The sequence below is a fragment of the Halichoerus grypus genome, chromosome 3 (assembly GCF_964656455.1).
Source record: "Halichoerus grypus chromosome 3, mHalGry1.hap1.1, whole genome shotgun sequence".
Taxonomy (NCBI): domain Eukaryota; kingdom Metazoa; phylum Chordata; class Mammalia; order Carnivora; family Phocidae; genus Halichoerus; species Halichoerus grypus.
Window position 1 is genome coordinate 82,604,219 of NC_135714.1, and position 19,514 is coordinate 82,623,732.

At 37.9% G+C, this 19,514-nt stretch overlaps 1 protein-coding gene across 4 annotated transcripts in view; it reads right to left on the bottom strand.

Moving 5' to 3' along the window:
• The window catches only part of PPP3CA (protein phosphatase 3 catalytic subunit alpha), a 309,291-nt gene that overhangs the window by 237,275 nt on the left and 52,502 nt on the right, over positions 1–19,514 (bottom strand). Inside the window, exon 1 of one of the 4 annotated variants that reach the window (XM_078069003.1) lies at positions 3,927–3,933. The exons of the other annotated variants lie outside the window; for them this stretch is intronic. The gene's annotated coding sequence lies outside the window, so the exon portion shown is untranslated. Of the gene's footprint in view, positions 1–3,926; positions 3,934–19,514 lie in introns of those variants that run through there. 4 annotated transcript variants of the gene reach the window in all.

Below are 19,514 nucleotides of genomic sequence, written 5' to 3' on the forward strand. Positions count from 1 at the left end.
TCTCTATTACATGTGTTGCTTTTAATTCTGGCTTGAATTTGTCACCTTTTGGGGGGAAGGGGATCTTATCCCTCCCCCTCTCATCTTCAGACATTATTTGTCTTCCTGTTACTGCATGAGTCAGCACCACCGGAAATGGACAGCTTCCTGCTGTTTATTAAGAGGCAAAGTCTTCTCCCCATGAAATGACACAATGTAGCTAAATCACAAACAAGGGTAAAAGACGCACCCCAAAACATTAAAGACACACACACACACACACACACACACACGAAACACAGATAACAAAAATGCCATTGCTAAACAAATGTCAATGTTAATTAATCTTTGATGCAATTCACCTTTTCAAAACAAAATTTAAAATATACTGCTACTATCTTAGTCATTACTAATAATAATATAATGATGTAACTCTTTTAATTCACTCAATAATTGTGAATAATACCATTTTTTTAAAGATTTTATTTATTTATTTGACAGAGAGAGACACAGCGAGAGAGGGAACACAAGCAGGTGGAATGGGAGAGGGAGAAGCAGGCCTCCCACTGAGCAGGCAGCCTGATGCAGGGCTTGATCCCAGGACCCTGAGATCATGACCTGAGCTCAAGGCAGTCGCTTAACCAACTGAGCCACCCAGGCACCCCTGAATAATACCATTTTTTAAATTAGTAGTTCAGACGTAATTTGCTTCAAAAAGACTTCCCTGACACCCTACTCCCCACACCTGCAAGTTAGGTTAGGTAATCTGACACCTGCTTATGGACACTTCATTCATCACCCTTAGTCAATAATATAATATTGAAACTCTGTTTTTAGATTTATCTCCTCTACTCTATGTCTTCTAGTTCTGTTATTGTAGTTATAGCATTTAATAATGCTATATACCATTTAGTGAATGCCTTCAATATAGTTGGCTTGTTACATTCATTATCTCATTTAATACCATAACTACTTTATGGATTATTTAGTTCCATTTTATATTCAAAAACATCTTATAAGTATTTATATGAATTATAACTAAGCAGCAGTCAGGATTTAAACCCAGTTCTTGGGTACCTTCCAGAGATGGGCTGTCTCATCTATAATGCACAAGAAGTACAGGATATTATATAGTATAATAAGGTAATCATATTAAGACTCATTTATCTATTCAATACAAACTTATCCAAGAAAGATGTTCCCAACATTACTGACCATTAGCATATTTCTCTTTAGTACTGATACTTCTCTCACATTTAGAGGCAACAGTACGAAGCACATACAGTCCAACAACTGGTGCCTCGGTTTCCCCACCTGCACAACGTGGTTAATAATAACACCAATCTACCTCATAACTAAATGAGTTGGTATTTGTAAAATACTTGAACTAGTACCTGGCCGAATCAAGGACTAGGTAAGTGTTTGTTGAACAAAAGTACTCCCCGTGGGTAGTGGGCAGACTGTATCAGACCTGCTTAATGGCAAACTCTGTTGACAGCAAAACGTGTACTTTATTTATAGAGAAACAGCTTGTAACACAGATACGTTTAAACATTCCCTTAGGGCAAGGGCACTAGTTGACAAGGTGGACAAAGGGCAAACTGTTCCCAGGGAGGAATGAAGAGCAAGCCGCTGGGGTGAAACAATAGCAAAAGAGAAACGAAAATGGTTTCAGACCTTCTCCAAAGTAACTTTTTCCAGGTCGATTTTAAAACATGCTACGGACTGTGAGAAACAAACTGAGGGTTCTAGAGGAGAGGAGGATGGGGGGGGATGGGTTAGCCCGGTGATGGGTATTAAAGAGGGCACGTTCTGCATGGAGCACTGGGTGTTATACGCAAACAATGAATCATGGAACACTACATCAAAAACTAATGATGTAATGTATGGTGATTAACATAACATAATAAAAAAATAAAAAATAAAACATGTGAAGTAGTATCAGACCTTAAGATCATCTATACTTCAAAGTAGGTGAATTTTGTAAGTTTATGATCCTCAAATTGGTAGTATGATTATCAATTTAAGATTGGTACATAGTAGTTGATATACTGAAAATACAAACTGGTACGTGTTACTTCCTAAATCAAGGTTAGTTGTTTGTAACTTACCAACACCTGCGCAAGGGTTTCTGTTACTCTTAAAGAATTAATGAGCATAATTTCTTCACCCTTAGATTCTATTTCTAACTGAGAATAATAATCATTAACACTACTCATTTTATTAAGACACCTCACATTTATAAACCTGAATCCCAGATGTAAGTAGTTTTATTTCCCCTCTATTTAAAAATAAGCTTCAGTATATATCAAACCTCTAGGGTCAGAATGAGTGAAGGAATGGAGTGGAAGAATTCCTTCAGAAAGATGGCTAAGGGTTCTTCTATCTGTACAGGAATGACAATATCTGCAGACTAAAAGGAAAAAAAAAAAAAGATGAAATAGGAAAACATGCTGGACCAAAATGCAATAGAAAGTTGACTATTATAACCTAAATTTTTAAAAATTTAGTTGAGCAAATAGACACCTGAGAAAAGCCTTATATAAAGAAACTAAAGAATAACTCTCTAAATAGCACAGAGTATATTAAAAGAAAACATTATAGATGAAAAACTATATTTAAATTTCAGTCTATTTTACAGTCTTTACTCAATTATTATTGAAAAACATCCCAAGTATTGGGGTGCCTGGGTGGCTCAGTCAGTTAAGCATCTGCCTTTGGCTCAGGTCATGATCCCAGGGTCCTGGGATCGAGCCCCGCATCAGGCTCCCTGCTCAGTGGGGAGCCTGCTTCTCTCTCTGCCTGCCACTCCCCTTGCTTGTGCTCTCCCTCTCTGATAAATAAATAAATAAATAAAACCTTAAAAAAAAAAAAAAGAATCTAGAAGTAATCTTATTAAAAAAAAAAAAGAAGAAGTAAAACATTCCAGCTATCATTTTGCTACAACTTCCAAACTCTTCAATTACTTTATTTCAATTAATGAGACTGAAGATCTGTGAATATTTAGTAATTCAGGACAAAATTTATTCTGCATGAATGCTAAACCAACATTAATTTCTGATTTCCCAATTTCTCTAAAGAAATGAGACACTTCCGGTTCACAAGTATGCCTCCTTTACTTAATCTTTTCATTTACTGCATTACAGCATGAAAGTCATGGATCACATAAGAAGAATACCTGAAGCATTTTCCACATTAGTAAAATCTTTGGGACTTTCTCTGCCTTTAGAGAAAGCCTGCCTTCCCACAAGTCTAGTCTATATAATACATTTAATGTTTCACTTCATGAAACACTTTAATCAAGTTAAGGTTCATCTAGATTATTACAAATCTAACAGGTGATTTATTATATTCCAAGTCATTTCAAGCAATAAGACAATTAGTATCAGATAAGATGTGTGAATAATAGCATTTAAAGCCTTTAAAAAAATCAATCATTAATACCGAATTTTTATTTCTTAATCTTAATCACAAGATGTTCAAAAGTTCAAAAATAAAACTGAATGGTTTTCATTGATTGGGCTCCAAAGGTTAATTACTTAACACGGTTTGCAGGCCTTGCCCCGACCCCACTTCCTCATTATCCTCATTATTTCTTCATAACCCCTCACTTAATGGTATATATTCCAGCCGCTAAGAACATCTTTCTGTTCTTCAGATGCTCTTCTGCCTTGACTGACTTAAGCTTCTGCAGGGGCTGGCTAGTCCTTCACGGGCAGCCCTTCCTGTCTTAGCAGCATATCCTCATGAGGCTAATTGCCACCTCTCTCAGGCCCCATTCAGCTGTCACTCCCCGCAGGACACCTTTCCTGACTCCTCAGGGCTGCAGGTAAGCATGCGCCCTCTGCCCCCACGGCATGTCCCTCGGCTCTGTAATGGCCTACAGAAAGTTAGCCCCGCCTTTCATGGCCAATCCTGCAGAAACAGGACTGGCCACGGGTTACCACCTTTCACCACCCGCATGCCTATGGACCGCTGCAAAGAAGACTTAAGGCTGGGGAAAATACACTTCTGCCAACGAGAAATCATTCCCAAGCGACTGCCACAGTTATTTTCAAAGGCAACAAGAGGCTGATTTGAGAAAAAGAGCAGTACACCTTCAACATATTTGCACTTGATATTCTCCAAGGTAAAACTAAAAAAACCAAGGTCTTTCCAAAATTTACCCAGAACTTAACAAAAGATGGTGTAAGTTTCCTTTAGACCAAAGACCCAAAATTATAAAATATGATGCAAATATTAGTCCGCCTCTCTATTTCTTTTAGTTCCCTTTCAACCTTCTTTGGGGGAAGCTGATTATGTAAAGAGGTCACATTTACATCTTATCAAGGCTCTGTATCACGGTTATGGAAACCTGACCACATTAAACAATGAAGAAAACAAAAAATACCTCCAGGGAAGTGCCCCTCTGAAACTTGTAACCTGAAACCCTCAGAACAAAACCAAATGTTAGAAGCAGTCATGAGGGTGCTTCTACTTCACACAACCCAGAAGCATAGCTATCAACCTTTATCTAAAGGAAACTGTACTTACCATTTTTTTCTAAATATTGACCTTTTTATAATAGTCTTAGTCTTTATTCAAATTTCAATTCCTCCTATGCCAGCTCAATTTTTTGCACTGAAGTTTTTTCATAATGACATTTGTTCATTTTTCTTTTTTATTTTTCTCCACATTTGTGAAGTTGCTTATAATTTACATGGTACTTCCATATCCATTATCACTTGGTTCATTACTTCATTCACCCCATCTCACACTCATATTGTAATTAAACACTCACTGTGGACTAGAAGATGGGATTTGTCCTTTTTAAAAATATATTAATAAACTTTAGGGGTTTTTTTCTTTTTTTTGTTATTATCAGTTAGCCATCATATAGTACATGATTAGTTTTTGATTAATAGACTTTAGTTTTTAGAGCAATTTTAGATCTACAAAAAATTTGAACAGAATGTACAGAGTTCCCATGTACCTCCTGACGCCCCTCCACAGTTTTCCCTGTTATTAACATCTTCCATTAGTGTGACATATTTGTTACAGTTGAACTGATATCAACACATTATTATTAATTAAAGTCTACAGTTAATTTAAGGCTCACATTTGGTACTGTATAGTTCTGTGGGTTTTGACAAATACATAATGTCATGTATCCACCACTACAATAGCATACAGAATAGTTTCAATGCCCTGAAGACACTCATTGTTTTCCTATTCTTCCCTCCTGCTCTTCCATGCTCTCCTGGAATCCCTGGGGAATCACTGGTGTTCCTGCTATCTCTACATTTTTGTCTTGTCAAGAAATTCATATAGTCAGAATCATAGAGCACGTAAACTTTCCACGTTGGCTCCTTTTACTTTGCAATCATCATTTAAGGTTGCTTCACTTCTTTTTGTAGCTTGATAGTTCATTTATTTTTATCTCTGAATAATATTCCATTGTTATGTTTATCCACTGACTTTCAGAAGCACATCTTGGTTGCGTCCATGTTTTGGCAATCATTAATTAATAAAGCTGCTTTAAACATTCGTGCACAGGCTTTTATGTGGACAGAAGTTTCCTACTCATTTTAGTAAATGCCAAGAAGCATAGTTGTATATTTTTTTTAAATTTCATTACTTTTTTTAGTAACAAACCTAACACCTACTTTTTTTAAAATTTCCTAATTTCATAAGACTCTTTCACTTGCATTCATTTATCAATATTTAGATAACTAAGTATGCAAGACTTTCTAATGGCTCTTGTCTCCTCAGAAGTTCATCCACTCACTATCCAGTCCAGGACACAGTGGGGTACACATTCAATTCACACATGCACACAATTCCTATTGGACCAAAAAAAAAAAAAAAAATCAGCCACTGCATCTATAGAGATGTACACAGCCTTGCAAAAATGTTCACCAAAAATTAAAATGGATTGATAAATGTTTTCCAATGACAACCCTCAGTCAAATCAAGTCAACGGTATTTAGTAAGTATCTAAGTATCTACTATTACAAGTCACTGGCTGGCTGCAAACTTGATCTCCAATTTTTGCTGCTCAATGGCTTAAGAGTGTTCAGAATTCTGTCTATTTCAATGACACAGAATGCTCTCCCTAAATAGAAATTTCCATGAAAACTGAAGCAATTAGTCATAATACTAAGATAGAGACTTTATTGCAGTCTTTTAAGTTCTCTTCTTAATCTTAGGATCCGTCCTGATTTCTCTTAAAGGCTAAGTAAACCAGGAATTCTTCCTAAGTCACAATGTGGAACCTGCCTAATATATAAAAAAGGCATTTTTTTTAACTATGTAGAAAGAGCCACTTCTTTATTCTAACATGGCAACAAACATAAAAAGTGAATAAAAAGTAAAAGCCATTACTGAAAAATTAAGACCAGTTCTTTTAACTAATACTGTAATATTCAGTGTTTCAGAACAAATTTAACACTGAATTTATTTTATCCTATACAATTCAAAAAGAATTATAAACTTATAATGAGGTCAGTATATTTTTCACATATTCTATTTAATTTAAAAATTATTTTGTTTGTTGGTCTTCCTGCCATTTGTCAGCCCTTCCTGCCATTTGTTAACCCCATTACTCCAAATTTTGTCTCTTGCTAGCACTCAGAATTAGGTCCATTAACTACCCAAAGAGAAACTAGATGCACTCCCTCCACCATGTTCCCAACTGCTGTGGTTTAAAAATCACATTCCTGCTCAGAAACAGATCTCTCTGTACTGACCTAGGGGCTCTTCAACTGCGTGTTTCCTGAGTCTCGGTCTTTGTTATAAGGTAGATCATGAATGCCATAAAGGTGGGATATCAGCTCCACTGAGTCCTGAGATCCTGAAGGCCATCCAGAGCTACCCATAAGTTGACATGGGTTAGCAGTGTCATAGTTGGGTTTATATAAGGCAGTCCCAGGTTTTGCCTGTTGTACTTGCATCTTCAAAGCATCCCAATTTAGACAAAAAATTAGGTGATCACCCTGGTCATAAGCACTCCCTCCCTCTACCCATTCACTCTACATATTCCCTACCATCCCTTTAAACAAACACCTCTGTTGACACCTATCCCCTTCATGCCACTAGCTATCAAAACTTCCAGAGCTCTGAGTACGAGAATTCTGCAGCTACTATTTTTTCATACACATTATATTCTACGCAGGACTGTTTTTAAATATGACAGATTTGTTTTAAGAAACCTGAGTAGTGGGTGCCTGGATGGCTCAGTTGGTTAAGCGACTGCCTTCAGCTCAGGTCATGATCCCGGGGTCCTGGGATCAAGTCCCACATCGGACTTCCCTTGCTCTGTGGGAAGCCTGTTTCTCCCTCTCCCTCTGCCTGCCGCTCCCCCTGCTTGTGCTCTCTCTCTGTCAAATAAATGAATAAAATCTTAAAAAAAAAAAAAAAGAAACCTGAGTAGTTTCCCAATAAAGCATTTCTCCCAACTAAAAAAATGCAATGAAAAGGTCTTGCATCAGACTTAGGAGTATGATACTCTTCTTGAATAAAAGATTCTCAAGCCAATCACCTTTTCACTAAGTATCAATGTCCTAAAGTGAAAATAGGAATTGTTGTTGGGAATCCAAGCTTAATAGTAGAGATGAGCATCTAGAATTCAAGTCAATTTGTAAAAAGGAGAAAGTTTGGCCACAAAACACACAATTCAATTTCATTTTACAGATGACAAGTCCAAAAAAAAAAAAAAAAAGTCCAGAAGCAGCAGAGTGATGAGTAATAACAAGGTGGGAAATGAGTTTTGGGTAGCTTAATTAAGGGTCTGAGGAATGATATTTAGAAAGCGGAACAAAGTCAGGGCAACAAACACGCAACAGGAGGTTCTAGAGGGGTGGGAGCAGAAAGAGAGCCATAAGCAGATGACCAGCAGCATCAGCTACCTGACCATCCTGCATTTGTATGGACAGCCAACAATCATTTAGAATTTCCATTAGTAAGGAGTGCAGAAATGCTTTCCCGTGACTTGTGTGTGTTGATTGCTAAGGGATTAGTGCTGTATATAATGTGATGTTTTGTGTCAGAATGAGTCTGGCCCAGCAAAAGATAACTTGCAGAGTCATTCACCAGCTTCAACTGTGCTCAGTCTGAAACCTGATTGAAACCAGCTGAGCCCATGACATCACCACAGGCTTTTTACTATAAAAAGGGCAAGCTCTGTGAGGTCAGGAAGCAGAACTAAGCTCCATGAACAGAAGCCAAGCTGGAAGAGGGAAGAGCCAAGTGAAGTTCAGAGGAGGAGAGATTCATTCCAAGAAGCAGCTAGGACGAGCAATTTGCTCAGAGACAGCTGCAGAAGAAAAAGGCACACGATGGAAATTGTCCTTTCAGAGCAAGGCTCTGCTGTCTCCTGAAGACCTAAGTTATCCAAAGCAAAGCCTCAAAGGAGAAACTGATTTAAGCTATTTCAGATTTTCAGTTCCTGGAACTGAAGTAAGCTATAGATCATGGTCATAGTATTCGTGTAGTCTCTCACTCAACATGGATTAATTGAACACCTACTAGGGATCAGGCACTGCTCTAGGAACAGGGAATACGATAGTGAATAAAGTGGACAAAAGTCACTGCCCTCATATAGCATATATTCTCGGAATGAAAACTAATAAATATACAGCATGTCAAATGAACATTACAGGAAACATGAAGAGGAGAAAGTGCTGGGGTTGAGAGTGGTGACACATGAGCAAAGACAAATGGAGGTGGGGAGACGAGCTGTGTGCATGTCTGGGAGAAGGGCATGGTGGGCAGAAGTAACAGCAGATGCAGAAGCCTTGAGCTGGGAGTGTTTTCTGTGTTGGAGGAACATCAAGAAGGCCAGTGTTGCCAGTCAGAAAGAAAAAAGGGAAATAGGAGTTTGTGAACAAGTTAATTCAGAAGCAAGTAGAGGTGTCAAGCAGGTATTTGGATATATGAGACTAGAGGTTCTGGGAAAAGTCAAACAGTGGGCAAAAATTAGGAACAATCGGTGTACACATGATGTGCAAACAGATGACCCCGCCCCACTGGTGCATATAGAGAAGAGAAGAGGGACATCCCAACGGTTTGAGGTTGAACAAGGGACGAAGAACCAGCAAAAAAAGACTGAGAGAATAGTCTAAAAGGTAGGAGGAAAATCACGAGAGTCTGATGCCTTGATACTCTAGCAAAAAAAGTGCTCCATGGGAGATGGGATGATCAACCGTGTAAGGCTGCTGCTATGTCAAGTTGGATGGGCCTACCATTGGCCTTGACAACATGGAGGTTAGTAGAAACCTAGTAGAACAAGATCTGGTTCTGAGCAGAGCGAGAGGAAAAGCATTTGACCTTCTCAAGACAGTGAATGTACACAACTCTTTTGAGAAGTTTTGCTAGTAGCTGGGTAGGAATGTGGGCTCAGGAGATGGTGTGTTATTTTAGGACCAAAAAATTATAGCATGTTTTTCTGCTAATGGGAATGATCCAGTAAGGAGGGAAAACGATGATGCAAAGGAGAAAGGGACTTGCTGGGGACAATGCCCTCAAATAGGCAAAGGGGATGGGATCTAATGAAGAATACTTGGCCCTTCTCTGGTCTCAGTGAAACTGAGTATGTGCAGGTTTCAGGTTTATTTTGTTTGTTTAGATTTTTTTTGATGAAATTATGTTGACTATGAATGAGACTGGATCAAAAAGAACTTGCCATGACTATCTGAAATTCTTAAGTGATATGCCCAGGTGGGTTTTAAATGAATCAAATGTAATAATCAGAATGTGGTGAAACACACAGTGTCCAACTCAGATAGGAAAACCAACTACTGTTTGTCTTTAAATTTTTTATCCTTTTTTCTTCCTTTTATGTAGTAAAAGAATAATCTTCGGCTCAATTAGTGAAAATGCTTGACTTAATATAACCAAGGCAGGCTTGCTAGTTACCAAGGGTGTCTCTTCCTGTACTAGGCTCCCAAATGACAAATAACAAACCGGGAACGGGAGTGGGGGTGGGGGAACCACAGGGGAAGAATTTGCATTCACTACACTCTCAGATCTTAGCCTGTAAGTACATCTTCACAGAGCTTTCCATATCTACAATAACTGATGTTGAACTTTGATAGCCGTCGCCCCATATCTTTTCCTGGGAAAAGCTACTCCAGATGTCAAGAATATTTTAAAGAATAGTTTAAAAGTGGTCTGCAGTTATTCCATACAAGCACAGATAATCCCACCACCAATACAATTTAGATCTGACTTAACTGCTAAGACCTATTTTGAGTGAGGGTGTTTTTGACAGTCTGAGCACCAATAGTCAGTTCACACCCAACTGGTGGCAGCAAAGCCAGCACAAGGAGGTGGCAGAAAAAACAGCAGCTTTTCTATCTATCTGTGAAACCCAGAAGATGGCAAAGGAGATGAGGATGGGAGGAATGGGATGGATAGGCCTCGGTGGTGATCAAGAGAGGATTTAAATCTCTGGGCTATACATCTAGAGCTCTTCCTCGATGATTGCTTCAAGTTGATATAAACCCATGGAAAAATCAGGCCCTGAACTCCCTATGCCCTGGTGTCAATGGGAAGGTATGCAGCATAGTCTCTGTGAGTGGACTAACATCTGGGCTTCTAATACTACCTCCCATGTGAAGCTGATGTTTGACACACTTGCTCTCGAGCCTTCTCCATTAAACTTCATTTCTTCTCTGCTCTAACCATCTGTTAATTTTGTATCCCAAATAATTCTACTGTCGCGAGATGTCCACTGGCTGCTGTTAGCATAATTTAATACAGTAGATGTAGGTGCTTAGCGCCTTAGCAAGTTTCACTTCCTGGACCAGAGAAGGTGCAGGAGCAGAGCAAGGCTCTCAGCCCCCTCACTACAGAAACACGGCTAATGCACACAGAAGACAATCTCTTCCCGGGAAAGTCCTCAACACACGTACCATGGGCTTTTAAACAGCTATTCAAACTCTAACTTCCAAAAATTGAGCAGGCATCGTAAGTGGGTACCTTTTCTTTCTAGTTGTTCCTAACTTACCTGGGACAAATAATATTTGGTTCAAATGTATTAAGTAAGAAGAGGTGATTTTATAAGTTCACGTGACACAAACATCACATTTTAATCAAAACTTTCTTCGTGCTTTAAAAACACTAAAAAGCAAAACCATGAAAATTCAAAACATGCACGACCCTGCTTTCTCACAAATTCTTCACATTACCATTTTACCAAAAAATAATGTACTGGAAAGACCTCAATTTCAGCAAGATGGTTTTCAAACAGTTGGTTTTATTATTGAACTGGTCAACCTCATGGGTTCAGATGAAAGTAAGCATCTGGCCCTAATGCGGCAACTAATTTTGTAACTTGAGGGAGCACACCTAAGCCTTGGTTTCCTCATCTAGAGAAAAAGAGCATTGACTCCTATGACTTGGATTGTTGCCTTTAGCTGTAATATCTATGATTTTCTTCCACACGATGTTACAAATTATTAGTCTCTCAGGTCAGTAAAGTTGTATCAACATATAGCAGAACTATTTTAATTTGCAATAAGAAGGTAAATAGGTCAGGTGCAACACAAGTGAATTAACAGAATTAGAGTATTTTGAATTTTGAAAAATCAGTGCCTGCAAGGAGAAAAGGGTTAAGCGATGTGTGGTAGACAGTTCTGGAGATGGCTGCCTGGAAAGCACTTCCTCCTCCCCTGAGAACTGTCATCAGCAAGCCCGTAAGAACGCTGTCATTCTGAAACCCAACCCACAGCTGAGTGATTTGGGGGTCGACGCCAGACCCAAGCTAAGACAATCAGGTTGTCACTCCCTGGAAGTTGTCCTTTTGATCTTATAAACACAGGCTGGCAGCCACTAGGATCTGAGTCACGTAACTGTAACTCTAAAGGGTCCACCACCCCTGCTTCTAAGGATCCCCAAGCAGTCCCGAGTCCCGAGGGCCACCCTGGCTTCTTACTTTTATCAAGACTGATGGCTTAATTATTCCCAGGAGTCCTTTAAATATTGAAATAATTTAAATCTACATTAATTAACACTAAATAAAGTTAAAAAGCCGGTTCCTTGGTTTGACTAGTCATATTTCAAGTGCTCAATCGTCATTTATGTCTATTGGCCACCACATGGGACAGCCCAGATGTAGAGGACATTTCCATCGCAAAAGAAGGTGCTTTTGAATACTGCTGCCCTGGACACTTCTTTTATTTATTTATTTATTTTAAGATTTTATTTATTTATTTTCACAGAGAGAGAGAGAGAGAGAGAGAGGGAACACAAGCAGGGGGAGTGGGAGAGGGAGAAGCAGGCTTCCCGCCAAGCAGAGAGCCCGATGCGGGGCTGGATCCCAGGACCCTGGGATCATGACCTGAGCTAAAGGCAGACGCTTGATGGCTGAGCCACCCAGGTGCCCTCCTGCCCGGGACACTTCTAACAAACTTCATCTTTGCGTAAGCTTCTAGGATCAGGATTGGGGTGGGTGGGTGGGTGGGTGGGTGTGTGTGTGTGTGTGTGTGTGTGTGTGTGTGTGTGTGTGTGTGTGTGTGTGTGTGTTTTGTTCGTTTGTTTTATACTTGCACCAAGTAGATAGAGTCTTAACAGAAGGTTAACGGGAGGCATAATGTTAACTTTTCAGAAATCTCATTAGGCATTTCTGGGTACTCTCATGGGTTCTAAGTCTTGGAGTTAATGTCCCTTCAAAACTTGAAAGTTTACTCACATCACTCCTGGACTCCTCCTGGGTCATAGAATCACAGAATTTAAGAATTTAGGAAAACTTTATCAAATATCTAATAATCTCATGATTACCCAAGTAACCAGGCATGAAGTTTAAATATTTATTTACCCACCAGCCTGTTACTACACCAACTGCTTCCTACTCTTCCCCCACATCTCTCTCGCTCTCTTTTTCTTTTCTTTTCTTTTTTTTTTTCATTTATTTTGTAAGGTACTTTTGCCATGGTTACCATTGTTTTCAGTGTCATAGTTCCCCATATCTAAAAGGCACAGAAAACATTCTGTACTTTCAAATCAGGGAGCAAATACACTTTTATTGTAATTTTTTTATTTTTTACTAGAACCTTTATGTTCAAATCTGCCACATGATTAGTCATTTGTACAGATTGGAATCTGGATAGCTAGAGATGTTTTTATTCCATTGCCTTTAAACAAATAGCAACCAAACGTCATTTAAAATACGTGGATTAAAATGTCATACCTATGCATCAATAGACTTAAACTTGCTAAAGCAAGTTCTCTCAGTATCTTCATAAAGTAATGCGTTATCTTTAACAAAACAAAAAAAACAAAAATAAAACATTTACAACACAATTCCAAATACTAACAATAAACAAGGATTCTGTCATACTGTCTCACACCTAACTGTGGTGAAGTCTGATTGTCCACCTTAGCAAAGAACTTACAGGTTGTTTTCAGGTAAACATAGAATTCAATATTCATGCAATATTTATTTTGACATAAAGCATTATTTTTAAACAATCCTTATACTGTACTGCTTCTTTGAAGTCAAATGCCATCAAGTGTTAGAGGAGTTTATGACCTCCCAACCATCCCTTCCATTAAACATAAACAACTTATATTTTTTTCCCCTCTACAGATTTGCATCTAACGTGACTGGTTTGTAACGAAATGGAGTAAAATGGTGATGACCCCTGCATATAATAAATCATTACACACCCATATTTTTGTATGTCTTTTCCTTAAGTGTAAATGAGCAAAGATTTCCCCCTGTTCCTATCACATCACATAAATCAATGTTCTAAAACTTCTGAAACAATGATACACATTTCAAAGAATTAGCTGAGTCTATTTCCTTTTCCCTTCCCTTTCAAACACATATATATACACATATATGTATATACAGATACATACATATATAAACATACCCCCCCCCACACACACACACGTTTCACAAAGTTTTCTAACACGCAGGGTGTTGGCCATTCCTACCTTGAGGAAACACCTCTCCCAAGATTACCAAACATGACCCACAAAGTCAACAAAGGGAGTCCTGCCTGAATTTAGTGCGGGCTGCCTTTCAAGGTAGTGTGAATCATCAAAAAGCAGTCCAGAAAACACAGGCCAAGAACTTGTACTCCTTCAACAAAGCTTTTGGCAGATAAATTACACAACAAAAACAAAAAAGCAAAACAGCATAAACTCCAGCCCTCACTTGCATGATTAAAATATCTATTCTTTAGAGAAAAAGCCAATAAATATATCTTAAAGCAACTGAGCACAAATGCCAACCACAGTCTTGGCACAGCTTTCAGCCAGACACCTGACTCCTTTGAAACATTTGCATACACCATGGACGGGATCGCAAATTCATTAAGTCATAGAGCACCTGAAAATACTTACTACACTAATAAGTTACCAAGAAGGTAGAAAAGTCCATAATGTCTTATGAATGAAAGTTATGGAGTTGACTATTTTTTTTTTACTATTTTATTTTATTTATTTATTTTTAAAGATTTTGTGTATTTATTTGACAGACAGAGATACAACGAGAGAGGGAACACAAGCAGGTGGAGTGGGAGAGGGAGAAGCAGGCTTCCCGCTGAGCAGGGAGCCCGATGCGGGGCTCGATCCCAGGACCCTGAGCCGAAGGCAGACGCTTAACGACTGAGCCACCCAGGCGCCCCTTTTATGACTATTTTAATAAAAGTCAAACCACTGATTAAAAAACACAAACTTCCTTAAACAGTGGAAAGGGCTCTATAACCCAACTCTTAGCATTCACAAGCCCTATCCTCATTTCGAAATGCAACTCTACTCTTACAAGCTGCTCTATATGTCAGAATTTTGCCAAAGGTTCATTTTAACCATTACTCCAATACTGATTGGTTACACTAAAACTATAAAAAAAAAATTAGGTGTAAGAGACTCAGCATCAGCAGCCCCAGCTGGTGATGACAGGCCATCGAGGGAGAACTTGGAAAAACCTGGTCCTTTAACGAGGTTTGAGTAAGTGGGTCAGCTGTCACCTGTGACCGGCCGGGGTTGGCCTCTCTAAGGAGAGTGCTGTGGCAGCCCAGGATCAATTTTGGCAGCTGAAACTTGAACCTTTAGGCTTTGAAAGTTGTTAGTATTTTTTTTCTAGTAGAAAGTATATTTTTCCAGGAGATTTTAGGTTGTACACATGAGGAAAAAATTGTGTGTGTGTGTATAATATTAATATATCTTTTCTCTTAAAATAAGGGGAAAAGTACTTGAAGGCTATGTTTACTAAACACTTAATGTTTACAGATTAAACAAAAAGATGATCCTTAGATCTGTATTTCATTTCTCAAACCGAGCAATTGCAGGAAAAAAAAAAAAATAGCTACTAGCAGAAATACCTTGGCTAATTTATCTTGTTTTAACAAAGTTTAAAATTTTTGGAATAGCCATCAGTTTTATCTCTTTTGAGTCTTTCAAACACATTGAAATATACTTAAGCATTAGAAACACAACCGAAAAGTCACAGTCATTTATCTAAATTTCTTTTAATATATACATTTAGTACTGTACCACCAAAAGAAATAGAAGAGTCTTTGGAAAGAACTGATGTTGACCTTTTCTTCATGACAGAGATCTTGTTTTGAAAATATTTTGCATGGAAACACAAGGTTCTGATCAAAACAGTGGCAAATCACTTTAATTTTCTTAGATACATAGTCTAGCTTTCAGCACTGGATTATGAAGCTCAGATGCCCTGGGCAGCCTTCCATTCAAGTGTGTAGTCTTCTGTTTAAAGGACCCACATCATTCCACATACAGGGCAAGAAAGGTGTGCACCATTTCAATGAGACATGCACAGAATTTTTTTTTTTAACCTTTCAAGATCTATGCATCATGTGACATTAAAAAGGAAACATAATAGTAGCTAGTTGTCTATTAACTAGCTTCCCTTTATTAATGAATGTGGAGAAAATGCCTAAATGTCTTTTCAGTAAATATGTCCAAAGACAAACCTTAAAGGTATTTTGCTGATCAATGGTTGTAACTTAAGCTCTATGCAATCTCAAAAAATGCAAATGAAAACAACAGTTTCCAACAACCCAGCTCCTGCTGCCTTATACTGTTTTTTCCCCTCCTTGCCCAGACTGTTGAAGTCAAACAGGTTGAGGTCACCTTCAAGAAAGCCCTTTGCCCTGCCAGGTTAAAGTCATGCCAGCAACCAAAGTAGAATCTGATACAAAAATAGGCCTAAGGAATCCAGGGAAAGCAAAGCACATTATAAGGCCAACAGTTCACTTGATGGCCAACAATGCAAAGGAGGTGATAGAAGCTTAGGGCTATATCTAAATGATCACTAGAACCAACTGCTCCTACCATATTAATCAGTTAAATTAATAAATCGCTAAAATGGCCGGGTGTTAGGCTGAAAAACTAAAGTAAGTGGATTATTTGGTGTTGCACAGTCGCAGGTAAAAGACATTAATCTTCTACTTTTTTACATGTCTTAGTTTATACATAAAGGCCATTGATTTCACTGAGGCAAAATAATGGCTAACCACCCCCCTCCCCGGCAAAAAGACTGCAAAGCTGTCAATACAGAATAGTAAACATGAAATTAATAACAATACAGGATACAAAACATGAAATTACTTTTATGTCATTTCAATTTTCAGGCACCCTAAGGTCAAACAAATTCATAGATAACAATAATTTTTAAAAAGGAAGAAGAAGGAGGAGGAGGAGAAGAAGATTGATATCAAAATAGTGCTACCAAATGCAGAAATAAAGTTAAGGGGTTTACAGGAGTTGAAAACATGCTAGTTACAAAGGCATGATAATGTCTGGGAGGTAGTAAAAATATTATCTGTATATTTAAAAAAATAAAGGAAACAGCTGTCTAAACATTTTAGCTTTTTTCCAAAAAATGTTTATGCACTGGTCTGAGGGTAGAAATAATCCAACTTGAGGCAATGTTTTAAACTATTAGAACACACACACACACAATGGAGTGCCTTGTGTCCCTTCCTCCTAGCCCTTTTTGATTTGAGGCATTTCCTTTCAACTTGGCTATAAAAAGGAAATCCTGAAAGTGAGGGTCACCAACAATTATCTGTCACTCCAATTGTATATGATAAAAGGAAAAAAAAAAGCTCTTTCTTTATGGTTTCAATTACAAAAAATGACATGGGAATGCTATCTTTTATAAACCACCATTACAAAGTTCATGCCAACCTGATTTTATATTAAAAATATATCTATATCCAAATATAAAGTATGCCAAAATAGTTCCAAACTAAAATATGCATTTTTATTTTGCATATTTGCTTCATCTTTATATATCAGAATACCTTCTGGTTGCATAGTTGTAATCACGGTTCCCTTATAATTTTCCATTCTGCATTTTCACTTAACATTTCATCATAACATTTCCATATGCCTCCCATATTTCTAGTTATGACTTCATTAGGAATTCCATAATATTCCAAAAATTTAATGAGCTATTTATTCACTTGTGACCTTACTTATTTCTAACCTGCCTTCTTACAGAATGGGCTTCAGTGGAATCACTATCATTTTGGGTGGACAATTATGATTTCCATTATTCTTTTGTTGGACACTTAAGGGGTTTCTAATTTTTTTTCTCCCATTTTAACTAAACCTGCAATGAGCAACTTTGTGTAAGATAGCTCCCTTTCTCAGTTGAATTATTTCTTTGGAATGAGTCAAGGGTTGTAAACAATTTTCTTAGTAACTATAATGCCTCATTGCCTTATAAAGTGTTCATACCCATTTATAATAACTGGAGTGGTAAAGTAAAACAAAATATCCAGTAATTATTTTAAGTATTAAAACTACTCTGGCGTCAATTTTCTAAATGCTCTTAAATTTTTCTTTTAGTTGTAGAATTAAATGCATAATGCACGCTTCTAGATAAACTTCAAGCATGTATCTGCCAGAGTCTAAAGTAAAATCAATATTCTCCCAACTCCTAAAACTCACTCTCTAATGTAAGCACTGCTAACAATTTGGTATATTTCTTTTCACACTTTTTTCTTTTGTATATATAACCATGTATGTACATATGTAGGATTTCTAAACCTTTCATTTTACAACACAAAATCTCTCCCTATCTTCAAATATGAGCCCATAATATGACCTCTATGAAGTCATCATATGACTTCTAAAATATGATTTTGTCTCATTCAACTATCATTTGGTTCCAGTTATACATTTAGAAACATCACAAGCTCTGTACCAATTTTTGGTTAACTGCCACTCATGAAACCTAAAACAGAAAATAATCCTCAAATTACTTTAAACACTGGTGTGTGTGTGTGTGTGTGTGTGTGTGTGTGTGTGTGTGTGTCAGAGTTACCTTCCTAATTATATTTAAGACTGTTACCAAAATAGGCTTGAATGCCCCAATAAAATGTTTATTATCATGGCGCTAGGGTGGTACAAGGAAGTGTTTAGGAAGGAAGCTAGTCTGGTATCAGAAATGTGTCACCCACATGTGGATAACTAAGACCATATAAAACACCAAAATTTTACTGAGTGAGATAAAAACAAAGTGACCTAGAGTTTCAAAAAAAATGAGTGACACAAAGTTCAAAGTCAACAGACGTTCATGAGACTTGCCAGGAAGAAGCTAGCAAAAATCTTGGAATAGTGGTTTCTCTAAAGAGTATAACTGTATTCCTAATTTGATTAAACCATACGACAGCCTCTGTAAGGAACATCATGTTTGTTATCTCTGTATGGGTTTGACCCTTTCTGGAACATCCATGGAAGTCCCATGCCTCTCCTGTTATCAGCTATACCATCAGGGCAGAATTGCCAGCCAAGTTAAACCACCCCTCCTACATTTGCTGTCCCATCGATAGATTTTATTTTTAACAATCCTTATCACTACCTGGTATTGTCTTGTTTACTTACTTATTTTAATATATATCCTCCTCCACAAGAATGTAGGCTTAAGAAAGTAAGGGCATTGTCTCTCCATCCTTTCATTCATGTCAACGAATATTAACTGAGCTCTATATATTCTGGACCAAGGTGACAGAGTAGTGACCGAAACAGGCAAAAATATGTGCCCTCGTGAAGCTTACATTCCAGTAAGGAGAGATAAACGGCCCACTACAGAGTAAAATACATATTGTATTAGAAGGTAATGTGTGTTGTGGAGAAAAACAAAACAAGGAACTCAGAGAGTACCAGGGAGAGAGTAGAAGTGTGCAGCTGCAATTTTAAACACCATCCCCAGCACCTAAAATAACATGCAGTCAGTCGGTAAATACTGGTTCATGGGATAAGACCAGACTGGCGAAAGCCAAACAGCATATCCCAATTCCCTGGAAACAGTGATTGGTTTTGAGATGTGCAGCTAACAAGATCACAGTCAGATGCAAGAGACATTAGAGCCGGCAAGACCATTAGATCCGGTGTTGCCTTAAAAGGTTTGGAGCTACCACAGCCATTTTGCTAGTCATGAAAATAAAACCATGTAGGGAGGAAGGCAGAGCCCAGGAGAGCAAACAACCAGCACCAGTTACAGCATTTGATTAGTTCAAACGATATCTGAAGATTTGAAGGCCATTCAGGTACATAGGGCAGTAAGACCT